The sequence below is a fragment of the Eptatretus burgeri genome, chromosome 1 (genome assembly GCF_056783735.1).
Source record: "Eptatretus burgeri isolate ZD-2024b chromosome 1, Ebu_testis_v1, whole genome shotgun sequence".
Classification (NCBI taxonomy): domain Eukaryota; kingdom Metazoa; phylum Chordata; class Myxini; order Myxiniformes; family Myxinidae; genus Eptatretus; species Eptatretus burgeri.
The window spans coordinates 85,556,750-85,564,261 of record NC_140961.1 but is presented as its reverse complement, the minus strand read 5'-3'; the positions used below and the strand labels follow the sequence as shown (position 1 = coordinate 85,564,261).

The 7,512-nt window shown below is 41.1% G+C and overlaps 1 long non-coding RNA gene across 2 annotated transcripts; it reads right to left on the bottom strand.

The window, feature by feature from the left end:
• Positions 1-1,845: 1,845 nt before the first annotated feature.
• On the bottom strand, positions 1,846-7,133 carry LOC147034892 (uncharacterized). Of its 2 annotated transcripts, XR_015060689.1 has the most exons (4): positions 7,024-7,125; positions 6,813-6,859; positions 3,783-3,954; positions 1,846-2,120 (listed from the first exon to the last, which is right to left on the bottom strand). It is a non-coding gene; the product is annotated as an uncharacterized LOC147034892 (long non-coding RNA). The 2 variants fall into 2 exon arrangements; XR_015060688.1 differs by having other exon boundaries at positions 1,846-3,954; positions 7,024-7,133.
• Between the last annotated feature and the right edge of the window lie 379 nt (positions 7,134-7,512).

Sequence of the window (7,512 nt, the reverse complement as noted above, 5' to 3'; positions counted from 1 at the left end):
TTAGTCCATGATCCCCTTCCCCCAGTGGAAGGCAAATAGTCTCTGGTTTAAGCCAATGTTTGCCATCCCAGAAGAAGTCGAGCAAACATTTTTGGATCAATGACACCAATGTTATAGGTGGCTGCAGGACAATCATCTTATGCCATAGCAGAGGGGCAACGAGATTGTTAATGACCAAAGCCTGACCTCTGAAAGACAAAGTAGACAAAATTCCTCTCCACTTATTCAGCTTATTGTTAATTCTATGTAGCAAACCATCCAAATTCCTTTTGACATAACCAGGAGTACCAAGGTATACACCAAGGTACTTTACACCTTCTCTTACCCATGTCAAATTCATAGGGGGAGTAGGAAGGCTAGAATATGGCGTACAGCCGACCCAAACTGCTTTACATTTAAACCAATTAATTTGTGTTGTACTTGCTTGAAAGTAGACATGTAGACACTCGAACAACAGTAATATCATTGTTGTTGCAACAAGCAACACATACATCATCAGCATAAGCGGAAACAATAACAAGCTCCTCTGAAGGAGTCACTGGAAATCCCATAAGAGAGGATCCTAAACGAATCAAAAGGGGCTCAATGCAAAGAGAGTACAAGATTCCAGATAAGGGACAACCTTGCCGAATTCCCCTCCCAATCGGCAAAGGTAGACGGAGACCATCATTGACTTTAATCAAGCGAAAAATGTGATTATATAATGTTACACAAGAATTAAAAGATGGCCCAAAACCAAATTGTTTTAAAATGTAAAACAAATAATCATTTTTAACAGAGTCAAAAGCCTTTTTCTGATAAATAAAAAAGAGACCAGTATATTGTTGTTGAATTTCACACACAACGCACAAGTCTCGTACCAAACAAATATTATATCATGCATAGATCTGTCCATATCACAGTATGTTTGATCTTGATGTAAACCCGTGCTTAAAACAGATTTTACACAATTAGCAAGTACTTTAGCAAAAATATTATAATCCACACAGAGAAGAAATATTGGGTGCCAGTTCTGTATCAGTTGCAGATTCCTCTTCTTAGGGAGAAGGCAAACAACTGCACGTCGACAACTAAAGGGTAATACACCCTCCTGGAGGCTGCATAAAAAAACTGAAAGCAAAGCAGGACCAAGCATATCCCAGAAAGTTTTATAAAATTCAGCTGGCAACCCATCAAAGCCAGGAGCCCTTATGGTCAATAAGGCCATTCAGTGCAGTTTTAAGTTCACTCAGACTAATGTTTTCATCCAAAAAATGTCGCTGATGCTCTTCTATCTGCGGTAAATTAGCTGCAATATTTTGCATTGCAGGCATATCATAAGTTGAAAGGAAAACACTCTCAAAGTAAGCTCGAACAAAGGGGACAATTTCTGTATTCTCCAGAATATGCCTATTACTCGACCGAAGACTAAGCAATTGCTGGCTCGCCTTAGTCGTCTTGACAAACTTAAAAAAAATTCTTACATGTTTCTGCAGAAAGTAAACCACTGATTCTCAGCCTGACTAAGGTGCTGATACCATCGCCTTGAACTCGTTCCTTATGCAGAGTTTGTTTTTCAGAGAGGAGTTGACGCCTTTTATCATCACTGAGGTCCTCGGCCCCTACCTGTTGTTGAATAATCTCGTTGCAAGGTGTCGATACATAATTGTTTACTTTGAGAGCAATTAGTTTTGTATTGCTGACAGAAGACACAGATTTGCAACTTAGCATAATCCCACCACTGACAGAGATTTAAAAACTGATGTTGTAGATACAAAACCCTCTCCAAAAAATACCATGAATGATGACTTGGAAAAAAGGATCGCTCAGAAGGGAAGTATTAAAACACCAGTACAATGTGCGGTGTTTAAAACCAGGAAGTGACAAGCACAGTTTTATTAAAGAATGATCAGAGAAACCAGAAGGAACAATAACTGTACATGTCACAAGATTGATAGCAGAGGTAGGAATGTAAAATTTATCAAGTCGAGCAAGTGAAAGATGATTTAGTGAAACCTGACACCAGCTGAACTGTTTGAGGTTCCAGTGTTGTTGCCGCCATACATCGTTAAGATCCTGAGATGATATAATATTGGGAAGAGGCCTACTTGATGCTGGATGTGGCTCTGCACCGTGCCGATCTAAAGTTGGGTTCAAAGTCCAGTTAAAGTCCACTGCTAAGCACAACAAGGAATCAGAAGATTGGTGTTGCAAGAATGAAAGGAATCGTTAAAAAAAGCTCCTCTATATGTACTGTCACTTGGAGCATAGACATTAAACAAAACAAATCGTTTCTGATTGTATTCAAGCTTTACAGAGGCTAGATAGCCTGAGATGATTTCTTTAAAAATAGGGGGAGAGACAGACAAACATGTATTAACAAAAAAGCAATACCCACGCTCACATAATCTGTATTACTAAAAAACCAAGTGCTATTCAGTTGTTGCTGCCAATCAGCCATACATGTGGAGTGGCACGAGTCTCTTGTGATAAGAGGATATCATTTTTTTCCTTCCTTGCTAATTGCACAGTCTGCCACTGACGCAGCTGACTGCGTCCACCATTAATATTCAAACTGGATATGTTCCTCAATACATAAGTAGCACCTCAACCATTATAGGTTTAATTCTTTTCTTCTTGTAACAAGATACCTTTTCAATCTTTGAAGAGAGTTATCAGAAATATGAAGGGTTGCAGATTGCTGCACAACACCGTGAGTGCCAATAATGAAGGTACCAGTATCACCGAAGAAATCGCTAATTTTCACGCACCTTTTACGATAAGTTTTTTGTAAGAAATCTATGATTTCAGTCGGAGGGATGGAATTTCCAGAGACATGCTCTGATAGGAGGTTGGCCTCACTATCACTTAGTGAGGCAACAGAAGAACCCCCATCAGTCGCGATCCTTGCATTGAGAATCCATTGTGAATAAATGGGCTCATCAAAGCAACACTCTGAGATTTCATCCTAAGCATTCTGCTGTACATGAGCTTGATAAAGCTCAGCTGCCTCAACGGATGAGTCAATCACAGAGAGATCAGGAGTTAGTACACATTCACCGCTTCCCAGAGAGGGAAGGGGGACATGATCAACACAAGGTTCAACAAGGGACAAACATGGAGGCTCAACCTCACATGGAGGTTTATAACACGATAATTCCTCAACCGATATTTATCACACGAAACTTATCTGACTCTGGAAGTAGAGGTGGTTGAGGAATTACTTCAGCTGGAGGTGACTGCTGAGGAAGAGGCTGTGCTCCTTTCCTAACTACTTGAGCAAAAGTTGGGGGACCAGCCAAGACCGATTTGTCTGGCTCATTGAGATCGGGAGAATATGAGAGGGTTCTTTTCCTAATTTTCTGTTTGTCTACAATGGGGCTCTCAGCACCCATACTATTAACATTATCAACAATGATCTCAGTAGCACCCTGGTGTTCATCATCAGCCAGGCTCGTGACTCCACCCATGGACCTATTCGGGCAGGAGTCTTTTAAATGACCATACTGGCCACAATCAAAGCAAACTAGAGACTGTTGAGACAAAGACCCTGAAATTGTACCCTTCAATCTCGAAAGGCAATACCAGATTTAATGAGGTTACACCGTGCGGTGAAATCATATAAACAAAACGACGAAAGGACATATGTTTGAAACAGTTATTTTCCCCTCGTAAAGGAATCGCAGTAACTGAAGAAACAACAGAACCAAGTTTTTTGAGATTGTTAATCAGTTCTGTGTTCTTCATGAATGGAGGAATATTCAAGAGGGAAACAGAATTGCCAGCGTGTCGAGAGGTCATACCTGGACAAACACCTCAGGAGGAAAAAAAAGCCCATGCTCGACGACTTGAGCAACCTTGTTTACAGTGGAAACGAAGATGACCACAAGTTTATTCATGCGAGAAGCCACTTTGATATTCTCCAAACCGATTATCTCCCAAACAGCGAAGATAATGGCCTCCACATCGATTCCCCTACAAAGGCATGCAAACAAACCCGTGTTTCTGGGTTGGAGTTTCAAAGGTCATGCAACGAGAGCTATCCACCATCATTTCCATGTTTAAATAAGAAAAGTATTATCAAAGCCTCGAGGCTCCAATAAACATATATATATATATATATATATATATATATATATATATATATATATATATGCATACATATCTATCTATATATTACAAAAACTCTAATCTTGTATGTATTTATGTAAGTATGTATGTATGTTCCCGAAATAAAGCCAAAATGGTACACGATAGTGCAAAAATTTTCGGCCTTCCTTATTCACCATTTTCCTGCGGTGTGCAGTATCAAGTTTTGTTAAAATCGGGCAACGAAAAAATTATTAAAAAATCAATTCCCGATTCAGTCAAGTACTCTTCGGGAGAATTTGATCAATGCAAACAACCTCAGCAGTATAGTTCGCTGGAGCTCTCTGTTTTTATTTTCTGGAAAGGATTTATTAAAAAATCTCAAACATTGAGAACAGACAAAGAACAATTTTTTTTTAAGCATAAAATAAACCGCCATTTTGATCTAATACTTCAGTGTTCGTTAATAAATAAAATTGTGTTGGACGGTGCTTTGTTGAACGATGACTCCTGAGGTAAATGCTCAAATTTTCTTCAAGTTAAAGTTTGACCACTAAATAATGTTAAAATTTCGTGTTTTTTATTTCATCAACCGCTGTCACAATGGGAATCCAACGGGTTCACGGGTCATCTAGTATTAATGTGTGTATGTATATACATATATATATATATATATATATATATATATATATATATATATATATATATATATATATATATATGAATTTTGAAAAATAGGAGAAATTCATTATAATATATAACACGAAGTGAAAAATACGAGGAGGGAAACTCCCCAACCAAGAACATTCACCGGTATCACTGCGTGTGCTCTCTCGACTCTCACTCTCTGTGTCTCAATAAGGAGGGAGGGGGGTTAGCTTGAAAGGGGAATACACAAAGACAGTGCAAAGAGGAGGGTGGGGAGACAAACCACAAACAGCTACAAAGCCCCAACCCAAGGAGATGCCATGACATGAAACTGCACTCAGGTCATGAAAGAGAGAGAGAGAGAGAGAGAGAGAGAGAGAGAGAGAGAGAGAGAGAGAGAGAGAGAGAGAGAGAGAGAGAGAGAGAGAGAGAGAGAGAGAGAGAGAGAGAGAGACACTGAGAGAGAGAGACACTGAGAGAGACTGAGAGAGACTGAGAGAGACAGTGAGAGAGACAGAGAGAGAGACAGAGAGAGAGACAGAGAGAGACAGAGAGAGAGACAGAGAGAGAGACAGAGAGAGAGAGAGACAGAGAGAGAGCCAGAGAGACAGAGAGAGAGAGAGAGAGAGAGAGAGAGAGAGAGAGAGAGAGAGAGAGAGAGAGAGAGAGAGAGAGAGAGAGAGAGAGAGAGAGAGAGAGACACTGAGACAGAGAGACACTGAGAGAGAGAGACACTGAGAGAGAGAGACATTGAGAGAGAGAGACACTGAGAGGGAGAGAGAGAGAGAGAGAGAGAGAGAGAGAGAGAGAGAGAGAGAGAGAGAGAGAGAGAGAGAGAGAGAGAGAGAGAGAGAGAGAGAGAGAGAGAGAGAGAGAGAGAGAGAGAGAGACAGAGAGAGAGACACACAGACACAGAGACACAGAGACACAGAGACACAGAGACACACAGAGAGAGAGAGAGAGAGAGAGAGAGAGAGAGAGAGAGAGAGAGAGAGAGAGAGAGAGAGAGAGAGAGAGAGAGAGAGAGAGAGAGAGAGAGAGAGAGACACACTGAGACACTGAGAGAGACACTGAGAGAGAGACTGAGAGACTGACTGCCCCTCATCCTTTTTAGAAAAATACAAATCATACAAAGAAAGTATAAAAAACACCAAGGGGGTAACGAAACCAAAGCAGCTTACACCAGTAACAGAAAGTTTTGGTAGATGATATACACTGAATAATTACATGTGTACAAGTATCGTTATAGTTAACTCCTGATCACCAGTCAAATATGACGTTCACATGAGCCATACTGCAGTCAATTTTCCAACCGCCATTTCTAAAATTCCTACAACTTTCCCACATGTTTATAAAAACTAAACGCCAGTTTAATTTGAGCAACCACAAGACTCTCAAAAGGCAACAACAAATTGCAATTCCTCTCAAGTAAATCTTCGAGTTTCGCTTTCCAAGGTTTATAAATCACCATCTTTGCCTGAGCCGACAAAAAATGGGCCCAAAGTGATTTCTTCTAATAAACAGGCAAAACTTTAACAACAAAAATGAAAACTCTGAAATTAAAACACAGTGATAGATTCTTAGACATCTCCTTCATCAACTGAAATCAGGCAATTAAACGCCAACACTCCACAAACACATGGAAAAGAGTTTTTGATGCACTGTAAAATGGGCATTCATCAGGTATAAATGCAGAAAAAAAAATGTGTAGCAGCTGATTGGTGGGTAGGATCCAATGAATGAGTTTCCTCTGGAGGACCCCATTCATTTGGGGATAAGCTTTTGATAAAAACTATCCCAATAAGGTTGAGAGGAGAATTCATCCGCTAATAAGCAAGCCCACTTCCTGATATTCAATTGAGGGATGACGCACTAAAGCTCAGAAGGGGATAACGGGAGGGAGGGCTTCCAAATGAGGGGAGTTAACATTTTATAAAACGAGTTAATTGTGAAATTATTTGGGGTAAGAACAGGATCTGGAAATGAAGAGGCAGAGAACACCGGTACAAAGGGGACACTTGTTTCCTGTGGAGTTTTTCTTGCTATGGAAAGCTTTCAAAACATGACATAACACAAGTGAGATGTGTCCAACTGACCCGATGCTGTCCAGTTCCACAACGCGCAGCAGCACTCACCCAGTTGCCTGTCCAATTCATCAAATTATTAACTTTCAGAATGTTATTTGAAACAAAATGCTTGACAAAACTTAAATCCTTGGGAATATTTCCAAATAATGTATTGTAAAAGGGGGGTTCATGTAAGAACATAAATATCAAGAACATGTATTTTGAGTACTTGCAAGGGTACCTTGCTTGCCAGCCAACGTTGCGTCCCTCCTCACCCCCTTCCCCCTCCAGACAGCCAGCCCACCACTTCCCCCTCTTTCTCTCACCACACCCCTTCCACTTCTTCCTACCACCCCACTTCTTCCTCTTCTTACTCCCATGCCACACTTCCTCCCACGCCACACTTTCCCTCCCTCTTCACATCAAATCCCCCTCTCTCCACACACTCCACCCCTCCCCTCCCCCCCCCTCCCTCCTACAATCCCAGTCCCTCTAGACTCCCAACCCTTCCTGTGCCTCCTTCCACCCCATCCATTCTCCTCCCACCTCCACCCTTCCCCATCCCACCACCACCCTTCCCCTCCCACCACCACCCTTCCCCTCCCACCACCACCCTTCCCCTCCTTCCTCCAACCTCAACCGTTCCTTACCCTCCTGCCACTTCAACCCTTCTCCTACATTGGAATTTTCGCAGAGTTTTTAAAGACGTTTGGTAAAAATAAATAATTGA